Genomic DNA, 13,259 nt, shown 5'->3' on the forward strand with positions numbered 1-13,259 from the left:
CACAGTGCTCCCGGAGAGAATATAATAAGTAATTTTTTGAAGGAAAAATTAATTCCTTCAAAGACTGAAACATAGCATGTCACATAGGAAGCTCCATATGAGCTGAGACTTTAGAAGATTAAAAAAAAAATCATCATGGAAGAAAGGAGGCTATTCTAGGTTGAGGAAACATTTTAAGCAAAGGCATAGATATGAAAAGTTGCTGGGCGCGGTGGCTCACGCCTGTAATCCCAGCACTTTGGGAGGCCGAGGGGGGTGGATCACAAGGTCAAGAGATCGAGACCATCCTGGTCGACATGGTGAAACCCCGCCTCTACTAAAAAATACAAAACATTAACTGCGCATGGTGGCGCGTGCCTGTAATCCCAGCTACTCAGGAGGCTGAGGCAGGAGAATTGCCCGAACCCAGGAGGCGGAGGTTGCTGTGAGCCAAGGTCGTGCCATTGCACTCCAGCCTGCGTAACAAGAGCGAAACTCCGTCTCCGAAAAAAAAAAAAAAAAAAAAAGAAAAGTCATCGTGAGGCCAGATACTCAAGCAGTGTGGAATAGTTGCTTTCAAGGAGTAGACATTCGGAAAAGAAGCTGAGGCTTCATTCAACAGAGCCTTAATAGCCTCATGAGATTCTGCAGATTTTCAGGTGGGACTATGAGTCTGTCCTCCTTCTCATGTCTCCTCTATCTCTGTGCCCCAGCTTACTATGCATCCAAAAAAGCATTCCACTTCTTCAACTTTTCCTCTCTGTTCCTAGGCCTGCATTTCTGTGAACCAGCACTGGTTGACTTACAACGTATTCACCTGGGTGACCATAGTTAACTTTACAAGTGATCAAGTGACAAGAAGGTGTGGAATCTTTGTGGTGTTTGGGCAGAAATATTCTCCTCTTTAATTTGGCCAGACTGTTTTTCAAAAAAGGTGTTAATAACCCTATTAACTTTGAAAGTAGGCATCCTTGGGTTGGCCTTTTCTTCTCTACTGGTCTCCTTCAATGTGAATCACAGTCACCTGCATCAGAGAAACCTGGGGCATTTCCTAAAGGGAAGATGCTTGTACTTCTTTCAAGACTTGGTAAATCAGAATTTCTGGGAGTACTGTCAAGAAATCTCCATTTCAAACAAGCTCCCTGAGTAACTCCAATGAACACTGATTGGGGACCCACTGTGTCATTCACAAAATTGAGTAAACAAAAGAGTGGAATCAGTTACCATGAATCCATGTAATTACCCAAAGACTGTAGTTGACTTTTCAGGACTACACATAACCATTGCTTTCCATTACAAATTGATGTCAATCCTTTCTTCTTTCAATTGCCCAAGTTATTGCTTTTCTCTTATTTTTTATGAATGCCTTGCTTTACATGAGTATAGGTAGTTTATTTACTGTTTTCTAATTTCTTTTCTTCTTCCCAAGTAACTATATAAAATTATTTTGTATTCTCAAAGAGAGATAAGTGTGGTTTATACTAGAATTGACAACATTGCATTAGCACTTGTATAATAGTCAGGGTTCTCTAAAGGGACAGAACTAATAAGCTAGATGAATATGTGAAGAGGCGTTGATTAGGAGAGTTGACTCACATGATGACAATCTGAAGTCTCACAATAGGCCATCTGCAAGGTGAGTAGCCAGGAAGCTAGTCTGAGTCTCATAATCTCAAACATCGGGAAGCTAATAGTGCAAACTTTGGCCTGTGTCAGAAGGCCTGAGAGTCCCTGGTAAATCACTGGTCTAAGTCCACGAGTCCAAAACCTGAAGAACTTAAGGTCTGATGTTTGAGGGAAGGAAATATCCATCCAGCAGAGGGGAAGGAGGAAGTCCGGAAGACTCAGCTAGCCTGGTCCTTCCACATTCCTGCCTACATTTATCCTAGCGGCAGTGGCAGCTGACTGGATGGTGCCCACCTAGGTTGAGGGTGGGTCTGCCTCTCCCATTCTACTGACTCAAATGTTAATCTCCTTTGGTGACACCCTCACAGACAAACCCAGGAACAGTAATTTGCATCCTTCAATTCAATCAAGTTGGCACTCAATATTAACCATCAGAAGTCCACCCGCTGTCAACTTGAACCCATACACATCTCCTGAAATCATACATAATATCCATATAAAGACCATAAGAAGATCATAATTATGCCTAACATAATAAAGCTATCCTTCTTACAACCAGAAGCACACACTAACTCTTAACCTAAATGCTATTATATAAAGTTAACAACATTTAAATGCTGATATGAAGTCAATAAATCTTATATCACATGATAAAGAAAAAAGAAACAAAATAAAGATATCTTCTTAGTACAAGTGTATAGAAGTGCAAATATGTTCTCATGACAATTACAGTCCTCATTTCTGTGACTGATCACATGACCATAGCCGGTATTGATGACTACCTTCTTCTACTACCCATTCTATGTTTCCTTTGCCTTCAGCAAGCACCTCAGCAGGTCATGATTTTTTACCTGGTGGCATGATACAAATCTTGTTTCCTGAAAGGCCTGGGCCATTGGTAGTCCTACCTAAATCAGGCTGTTGTTTCCATTTGACTTTAATGACAAGGCATAATAATCCTAAGAGATGTCCTAAGGAATCTCCTATATTCCACGCATACTTTTGCTTACCTCCACTGTGGAGTAGTAGGCTGATTTTATCTTGATAGTCTGGGCCAGTCACCCCAGTCAACACTGTAACTCCTTTCTTAGCCTGTTGGCTTAGAGGTAGGAGGAGCCCAAAGTGGCCAGGTGGCAATCTCAACTTCCAGTTTAACGGAATCATTGTGTCTCCTGGGAGTCACATTCCTCCCTCAGGATCTAAGACTTCTAGGCCAGCAGAATGTAATGGTGCAGTTACAGGAAGCAAACATTTTGCAACTGGGTCACTAGGGGTGATGTTGAGTGGTGCTACTTCCACTTCCACCCTTTGATTCCTGGGCCTGTGAACCTTGGCTATGGGAGAAACAGTACCATATACAGGAGGCTGATTCAGAGCATACACAGCTTTCTGGAGAACTTTGCCCCAGGCTTCAAACTTATTGTCACCTAGTTGGCCTTGTAACTGTGACTTTGAAATGCCATTCCACTGTTCTATCAATCCTGCTGCCTCAGGATGATAGGGAAAATGGTAAGACCATTGAATTCCATGAGCATGAGCCCACTGCTGCACTTCTTTGGCTATAAAGTGAATGCCTTGTCAGAGGCAATGCTATGTGGAATACCATGATGGTGGCTAAGGCATTCCATGAGTACACAAATGATAGTCTTGGCAGAAGCATTGCATACAGGACAGGCAAACCCACATCCGGAATAAGTGTTTGTTCTAGTGAGGACAAACCAATGTCCTTGCCGTGATGGAAGAGGTTCAATATAATCTGCCTGCCACCAAGTAGCTGCCTGATCATCCTAAGGAATGGGCCATATCAAGGGGTCAGTGTGGTCTCTGCTGCTGATAAATTGGGCACTCAGCAGTGGCCGCTGCCAGGTCAGGCTTGGTGAGTGTGAGTTCATGTTGCTGAGCTCATGCGTAACCTCCATCCCTGCCACCATGGCCACTTTGTTCATGGGCTTATTGGCCAATGACAGCAGTGCCTGGGAAAAGAGGCTGAGTGGTGTCCACAGAATGAGTCATTCTATCCACTTGATTACTAAACTCCTCCTTTGCTGAAGTCACCCTTTGGTGAGCACTCACATGAAATACAAATATCCTCACAGTTTTTGACCACTTTGAAAGGTCCATCCACATGCCTCTTCCCCAAGTTTCTTTGTCACCAATTTTTTAATCATGCTTCTTCCAAGTTCCTGACTATCCAGCCAAACCATTGGCCACAACACATGAGTCAGCAGATAATCGCACATCTGGCCATTTGCCCTCCAAGCAAAGTGCACAACCAGGTGTACTCCTCAAAGTTCTGCTCACTGGGAAGATTTCCCTTTACCACTGTCCTTCGGGATGTCCTAGAAGGGGGCTGTAGTGCGGTAGCTATCCATTTTTCGGTGGTGACTACATATCAGGCAGAGCCATTTGTAAACCAGGCCCTTGTCTTCTGCTCTGTCAGCTTCTCATAGGGAACTCCCCATAAGGCCACCAGTGCAGACTGGGGGAGAGAAGGCACAGTGGCAGGATAGGGACCATGGACATTTGAGCCTCTTTCTCATGTAACCAATTTGTGCCCTCAGTACCTGCTTGAACCAATTTGCATATCTGCCACTTCTATTTGATGATGGAATGCTGCTGTGCATGACTGTCTTTATGGTTAGATGTGTCAGAAAGTATCCAGTTCATGACTGGCAGTCCAGGTCACATGGTGACTTGAGGATCCATAGTCAAACATTCAGTTTCCACCGAAGCCCAATAACAGGCTAAGACCTGTCTCTCAAAAGGAAAGTAGTTATCTGCAGAATTTGGTAGGGCCTTGCTCCAAAATCTTAGCAGCCTTTGTATGTGGGATCTGTGATTCTGTTTAGTTTTTTGTCCACTTGACTGGGAAGTTTTCTGCTTATATAAATAAAGTAAGAATATGGTAGGCTTCCTGTCAATTTCACTTCTAGAAACTCTGGGATTAATTAGCCAATGCCAGAGCTCTACACGAGTCTGACTAGTTTGATTGCTGCCTTGCCTCTGCTGTCCATTACAGTAGCAATACCCAACTTCCCTTTCACTGTTGAGTGCAGTCAAAGATGGGGTTCTCCTGAATGGAGGATGGGTCTGACTCAAATGTTAATCTCCTTTGTCAGCACCCTCACAGACACACTCAGGAACAATATTGTGCAACCTTCAATCCAATCAAGTTGACACTCAAATTAACCATCACAACATCTAAGAGCAATACTTCGAAGAGAGAATCACTAATAAAGTTTTCACAACTTGACATCGTGAAGCACTGCAATGTATCATATATATGGGAAAGAGTAATCATTAACATCACCATAATCATCAACTTAATATAGAAATAGTACCAATTTTTCTCATTATTATATGCTATGTACATGTAATGAAATCCAAATTTATGTTGTGATAAACTATATTTTATCTTAAATTTTCAACTGCTTATGGGTACATTATGGTAATCAAGCTGCTTAGAAATACTTTAAATCAATCCAATTGCTCCATCAAATCACATGTACAACCATAATGCCAGGCTTATATTTTTCTTAATTAGTATCTGATTATTTCAGGAAATTGAAACTACATGATGAACTTTTCACCCGAAGCTTGAAATTTGGATAAAAATCATATTTAGACATGTAGATAAAATTCTTTTTAACATCACATACAAGATAGAATTCAAAATTAGAAAATATTTGTACGTGGAAATGTTATTTTGTTGACATCATATACTATATCATATTTAATCTAATCACTATAGGAATAGATTAAATATGATATAGTATATGATGATACTTAGAGGTTCATACTTCATAGTGAACTAAGAGGTTCATACTAAGGAGTATACACACACTACTTAGTAAATACTCCTTAGTATGAACTTCTTCTATCAAAGACTATCTGGGCCAGGCGAAGTGGCTCATGCCTGTAATCCCAGCACTTTGGAAGGCCAAGGCGGGTGGATTAGCTGAGGTCAGGAGTTCAAGTCTAGCCTGACCAGTGTAGTGAAACCCCATCTCTATTTAAATTACAAAAATTAGCTGGGCGTGGTGCTGTGTGCCTATAGTCCCAGCTACTCAGGAGACTGAGGCAGGAGAATCGCTTGAAACCAGGAGGCAGAGGTTGCAGTGAGCCAATGACGCCACTGCGCTCTAGCCTGGGAAACAGACTGAGACTCTGGCTCAAAAAATAAAGACTCTCACTGATACATCTTTAAATCTCATCATCTATCAGACTTTCTGGAACATACGGATGTATACAAAACTAATATATTTTAAATAAACATTATTATATCATCACTTTATTAATATTTCAAGAAAATATTTATCCTGAATATAACAATAACATTTTAGTACTCATTTGTTTATTCCTTGGGAAAAATTTTACAAAAAAAAGAAATGTCTTCCTCACATGAACTTCCAGTCTAATGGACAACAGACATAGTGAACTGGCAATGAGAATACTGAACTAAAATTTTGTTGTTATTGTTGTTGCTGTTCTGAGACAGCCTGTTTTGCCCAGGCTGGAGTGCAGTGGCACAATCTCGACTCACTGCCACCTTGACCTCCCAGGTTCAAGTGATTCTTGTGCCTCGGCCTCCAGAGTAGACTGGGATTACAGGTGCGTGCCACCATGTCTGTATAATTTTTGTATTTTAGTAGAGATGGGGCTTCACCATCTTGGCCAGCCTGGACTTGAACTCCTGACCTCCAGTGATTTGCCTATTTTGGCCTCTCAATGCACTAAAATGTTAGCACAGAAGAGAAGCAAAGCAGCAGGGCATTAGAGGAGCAGCAGAAAGATACCTGGTAAATCTGCTACAATAACATGGCAACTGGGAAGTATACAACTTAGAGACTAAATAGTAAGAAGAAGATATATAGATATTTTTGTTGGCAAAAATAACATGTATCAAGCTCTAGAAATGGAAGAAAGAAAAAAGAAATCTAGGATGAGTACAAGGTAAAACTCCTCTCTCTGTGGTCTCTCTGTCTCTCTCTCTCACTATACCTTTTGCCTCCCAGTAATGAAGAAAATTCAGGTGACAAATATGATTTTTTTTCCAGCATGTTATGATATTTTGATTTTTATCCTGAAGCAAAGAAGTAAACATTGAGGAGATATAATCAAAGACAGAACTTGATCTGACTGGTATTTTTGAAAATTTATGTTGTTACAGTGTAAACCAAAAATAAAATTCTAAGACCCACAACTGACTGAGTGGATCCCTCCTCTCAGCCAAGGGAATTCCAAATTAAATCTGAAAAACTAGCTCAGGCTATGATGACGGGAAAGGAGAGTCAAACATGCCTCATGATACTCTCTTTCCTCTGGAATCAGGCACAAGTGAGCAGCATTAACGTTAGAACAAAGATCTTAAGAATGACAAAACAGACTCTTTGAAGCAATAAGATACCAAATTTCAACTTGGCTGTAGTGACATCGCATGACATGATGGATAACCAGGCCCTAAAAGAAACAAAAGTAATTTACCCCAAAATATATTTCTCTGACATATTTTGAAATGAGCCTGTACAGCTCTGTCTTGTGGGGGAAAATTAACATTCTGTGGAGAGTTTTCTTTCCTTTTCAGGTCTTTTCCTGATCTAGGGGAGATTTAACTAAGAATCTGGTACCTTTTTAGGTCTGATAAAAGACGTTTACCATCTATTCTTTTTGAAGCTTTCTACCTAGAGACTTCATCTGTATAATAAGAACGTTGTTCCCCACAACCCCTAAACTTAACCCAGACACTCGTTTTTACTGATTCCAGGTCCTTAAATAAGAACTTAGCACTCTGAACCATTGTCCATCAGAAAATCTTTGAATCCACCTTTGTGTAGTCACAGAAGTATCTTGGTGAATAAATTTTCTTTATGGATTTCCCAGACTAGCTACAGATTATTTTAGACATGGAGTAACTTCATGTGTCATTTAAAAGGAACTGAACCGCCTGTAATCCCAGCACTTTGGGAGGCCGAGGCGGGTGGATCACGAGGTCAAGAGATCGAGACCATCCTGGTCAACATGGTGAAACCCCGTCTCTACTAAAAATACAAAAAATTAGCTGGGCATGGTGGTGCGTGCCTGTAATCCCAGCTACTCAGGAGGCTGAGGCAGGAGAATTGCCTGAACCCAGGAGACGGAGGTTGCGGTGAGCCGAGATTGCGCCATTGCACTCCAGCCTGGGTAACAAGAGCGAAACTCCATCACAAAAAAAAAAAAAAAAACCTTTTAAAAAAGGGAACTGAACCAAAGAGAAAAGCCAAAGAAAGCCTGCATCAACCTGTATCATTTGTTTACTGTACCTTACACAGTTAGCACTAGTATAGTTCAGTTTTGTGTCATAAAAGGCTAAGATTCCATTCTTGAAGTTATGGTAGTTGTAATTTAGAACGTAGTCACACAATTGAATTTTAACTCTTTTTTTAAAGTTTAATTTTAGGTTCAAGTGTACATGTGGAGATTTGTTATGTCGGTAAATTGCAAATCATGGGGTTTTGACATACAGATTATTTTGTCACCAGGTAATAGTTTTTTGTTCCTTACCCTCCTCCCACGCTCCACCCTCAAGTAGGCCCTTATGTCTGTCACCCCATCCTTTGTGTTCATATGTGCTCAAAGTTTAATTCCCACTTACAAGTGAGAACACGTGGCGTTTGTTGTCTGTTCCTGTGTTAGCTTGCTTAGGATAATGGCCTCCAGCTCCACCCATGTTTCTGCAAAGGACAAGACCTCATTCCTTCTTGTGGTTGCATAGTATTCCATTATGTATATGTGACACATTTTAAAAATCCAGTCTACTGTTGATGGACAATAGTGCTGCAATGAGCATACACGTGCATGTGTCTTTATGGTACAACGATTTATGTCCCTTTGAGGATGTACCCAATAATAGGATTTATTGCTGGATCAAATGGCAATTCTATTTTCAGTTCTTTGAGAAATCACAATACCGAATTTTAACTTTTTTTCTTTTGAGTCGGACTTTCACTCTTGTCATCCAACCTCGAGTGCAATGGTGCAATCTCAGCTCACTGCAACCTTCACCTGCCGGGTTCAAGCGATTCTTCAGCCTACTGAGTAGTGGAAATTACAGGCACCTACCATCACGACCAGCTAATTTTTGTATTTTTAGTAGAGATGGGGTTTCCCCATGTTGGCCAAGCTGGTCTTGAACTCCTGACTTCAGGTGATCCACTCGTGTCGGCCTCTCAAAGTGCTGCGATTATAGGCGTGAGCCGCCATGCTTCGCCGAATTTTAGCTCTTATTGTTATTCCAAAGAGATGCTATTTTAAAATAAAAAAAACAAAGTAACTCCAGTGTATTTTAATATAACAAGAACCTTGTGTTCACTAGTACTTTACAGTTTCTAAATCATGTTCAGTTACACTTCTCATTTGGTTCTTGGAAGCATATCTACTAGGTACAAGTTTAAGAAGTTCTGCCTTGTCCTTTGAATGTAAGCTGGGCTTCCTCATAGCCTGGTTGCTAGATGTGTTATAAATGTAACTCATTGAAGATGTGATCATCACATACATTGGTATATATCAGGCATTCCATCTTCTTGCTCTCTGAGTTAGTTAATAGCTATTATAGGGCATTGAGAAACTGTGAGATTTGAATTCCTGTCTCGACTCCAACAGAAATCATAGGAAAGATTATATCAATGTTTTTTCATCTATAAATAGCTATTTATATATTTATAGTTTTCAAACTTTGTAAATCAGCAGGACACGTTGTCAAATAAAATCTTATGTGGAATCTCCTTAGATTATATCAAGAAAATGGTGGTTAATGCTAACAGCTTCTCTTTACACCTTGTGAAACAACGTAGCACTCAGAAGAATAGCATGAGAACTATAAATTCATATAAATACTAAATTCTCTTTTGGATTTAGAATTCAGGTTTTTCAGCCTTTATCAAAGGTTGCAATGGTAGTTCCTAGTGAACCATTTCCAGAAGAGATTTCTGACTACAGATTCTAATTGGGCCATACCTAAAAATCTTCTGACAATGAAGCTGACATTTCTTTGATGAAGAAGTGAGGTCTATCCTCCCTTCCTTTGAGCATATTAAGTATCCTTCAAAGGATACTTAATATACTGACAAATTTGGACTTTGCTAGTGTATTAAATGTACAATTATCACTTTACATTTATCTCCTATCCAATGAACTTGATGTATTCCTTTATTATATCTGTAAGTTTATTTGCAGATTCCTTAGGATTTTCATCTACAGGCTCATATTGTCTTTAAGCAGTAATCATTTTCTTTCTTTCTTTCTATCTGGGTACCATTTAAAAATATATATTTGGGTCTGATTTCAATGCATAAAACCCTCAAGGACAATGTTGGATATATACATTTCAAGAGCACATATTCTTATTCCATGCACAGTGTTAGAAAAAAAGTGTGTCACCATGATATTAGTTTCTCATAGTCCTACTTCATCAGGTTGAGGAAGCTGCCTTTTATTTATTGTTTCTTGAGAGTTTTTATCATGAATGGACTAGGTTTTTTGTCAAATGCAAATTCCAAGTCTACTGAGATAGCCTTGTAAAATTTTGTTCTTTCTTGTATTAATATGGAGATTGTTCTTGGATGTTAAATCAACCTTGTGTCCCTAGGATTAACATCCATTTGTCATAAGGTATCATCTGTATAACTTGCTGCTTGAATTAATTTGCTAATATTTTCTTAAGGAGTGTTTGTACTTGTGTTTATAAGATGCAATAGTGATTTTGGCTTTTGTGAGTTTTTTTTTTTTTTTTTTTTGGTCTTTGATATCAAGGCACATAGGATTAGGTGGTAAGTGCTGCTTCCTCTACTTCTGAAAGAGACTGTAAGAAAATGCTATTATTTGTTCCTTAAATATTTGATAGAATTCCCCAGTGAAAGCCACCTGGGCTTGGACTTTACCTGGTGGGGAGATTTTTCAAGTTCATTTCTTCACTATTTTAAGTATGTTAAGATTTTTTATTTATTCTTCAGTCAGTTTTGCTAATTTGTATGTTATAGGAATTTGCCAATTTCACCTATATTAACTATGTTCTCACATAAACAATTTAAAATATTCCTTTATCATTTTTTATTTTATTTATAATGAGAAGTAATGAATGCACTTCAGATTTTGGTAATTTATTTTTGCTTTTTTTTCTCTTAGTTTAAGCTGTAAGTTAAAATATTAATAATAAAATAGGTTCTAAATCAAATTGACTCTAAATGCAATGGGATCTGACTCAGATGTTACTGAAAGATAGGGAGAGGAAGATCTATCAAAGCATTGTGAAGGTATAAGGGACAAACATAGAACTGTTTCCTTGTTATCTTATACGAACCTCAAATTAGTAAGTAACTAGCTATTAAATTTAGGCAATGTGGAACAATAATAATTGACATTTAAATGGTTTGACAATTAGGAACTCAACAGTTAATTGTGTAAGACTATGATTATTTAATGTTTACTAGGTCCGTAATTAAATTTGCTTTACAACTACTCAACAGTAACAAATTTCCACATGGTGTTATTTTCAAATAATGGTAAAATAATACTCATGCGGAATTGAGGTTAAATGAATTTCATCATTGTTGCCACAAATATTGATTAGATGAGTCAGTAAGAAAATAGGTCATTACGTTTCAAAATAATTTAGTACAATATCTATTTATATAAATTAAAGAATGCTGTATTACTCCTATACATTATTCATTCTCTTGAAAGTTTCAATTTATTTTTGAGAACAGTAGTTCTCAAACTGAGATGTTATTGCTTAACAATATTAGGAGACATTATTAACATTTGATTATGGAACGTTTTGAAAATATATGATAGGAGAGAGTAATATTACTAAACAGATAAACTTGTTACTCATTTTCAATAATGTGAACATGTTTTTGGTTATTTTTTCTCTCTTTATCTGGGCATTTATTTTGTATTGCCACAATGCTGCCTTGTGACATTTAATCTTCAGGAAATTTCGATATCCTGTAGGGTATCTATTTTACAGGGAGGTTTCACACCACAAAACACTGACTTAGCTAAAATGCCAAAAGTACCTTTGGGGAAACACTAATTTTTTTTTAAATAAAACAATGACAATATTGAGAATAATTTGGGGACAATTTACTCATAACAGATATTAGAATCTATTTTGCAGGATAGAAAATAATTAACAACTAGCAGAAGAGAATTAATTTCTGATGCATAATCCAGGTCTAAATTCATTTTAATAACGTTTTCTTATATTATAAAATAAATCTCTAATGGAACTCCTGTCTCCTGTGGAAGATATCCCATTCTTTCACCAACTTAATGAAACAAAATCCTAATACTGAAAAGAAGTAAAAAAGACATGCTCCTTTTCATGCAGTTGCAGGAATTCATACGTTATGTGCCATGTAAAATAGAAAGTAGAAACTGAGTTTTACATTGCCCAGATATTGAGTAGTTTAAGTTATTCACATTCATTTACTAAACTTTACGAAATGAATTAGTTATCTTTTTGTAAGTAACTATATAATTGCCAAAGTGGTTTTTTTTTTCATTTCTTCTAAACCTCAATATATAATAGAGTTTAATAGCATGAGCTGTGGAATCAGAACAGCTGGAATCAAAACCTAGCCTTATCAGTTTCAACTTATAATATTCGAAAAGTTATATCCCCGTCTATTCAGAGTTTCACATACACAATGGAGATAAAATAATGCCTATATTATAGTTACTGTAACACCTAAATGAGTTTATCTTTGTAATGTGCTTTAGAATATTTGTATATTGCAGGCATGCTAAAATATTAGGCATTAGGCATTGTGGTTTATAATTTCCAGTTTCTTTATAAAAGTAAACCTAGTTTAACCAAGCTGTCGACTGGTATTTTATATTTTATACTATGTAAAAGCAAATAGCAAAAACAGAAACAGACCTTGAGCGTCTCCACAAAATATAAATGGTAATAAGAGTAACGATATTTACCGAAATTTATCAAACATGTTGCAAAATACCACCTCATGTAGTGCAACAGCACTATGAAGCAGAGCCTGTGAAGCAGAGCCTATGTTTCATGCAAGGAAATTGAATTGAAGAAAGGATAAATAACTTGTGAAAACCAGGCCAGTTTCCACCAAGTAAGATAGTGGCTTGTGACCAATATAAATGTTTAAATAATATGTATTTTCTGAATAATTCTCCAAGATTATTAACATACCTTTTATAAACACACCTGGTATTACAAAAACATACTATTTATACTCAATTTATGTTACCTGTGTGGGTATTGGTACAAATACTGAATGTCACCGTCACATGTGAATAGGAGAATGCTGTTAAAGCTGTTGTGTCAAATGGTTGTAATATATTTTTTAAGTGAATTTTAACCAACCAAGACATTGTATACCTTTCAAAATCACTCATGTTGAATGATTTTTTATGCATTCTTTGAAGTATTCTAAATAGACATCTAAAAGAATATTACAAGTTTTTGGAGGTACTGCAGAAGTCTAACTCATAAAGCAATCAATAGAGAAGTTATGATGGAATAAGCATGGTCTTTGAATTTTTGTAATCCTGGGTTTGCCTCTAAGCTTCCCATTCATCTTGCTTTCTGTCTCTTTATAAGAGGTCCTTCAACAATGTGTAACAGTTTAGCCATCTGTAACATT

General features: G+C 37.7%; 1 protein-coding gene across 3 annotated transcripts in view; it reads left to right on the forward strand.

The window, feature by feature from the left end:
* The window catches only part of CDH12 (cadherin 12), a 1,125,215-nt gene that overhangs the window by 1,093,759 nt on the left and 18,197 nt on the right, over positions 1 to 13,259 (forward strand). The window lies entirely within an intron of this gene.

The sequence above is a fragment of the Sapajus apella genome, unplaced genomic scaffold, assembly GCF_009761245.1.
Source record: "Sapajus apella isolate SASKATOON/1434 unplaced genomic scaffold, GSC_monkey_1.0 scaffold11, whole genome shotgun sequence".
NCBI classification, from domain to species: Eukaryota; Metazoa; Chordata; class Mammalia; order Primates; family Cebidae; genus Sapajus; species Sapajus apella.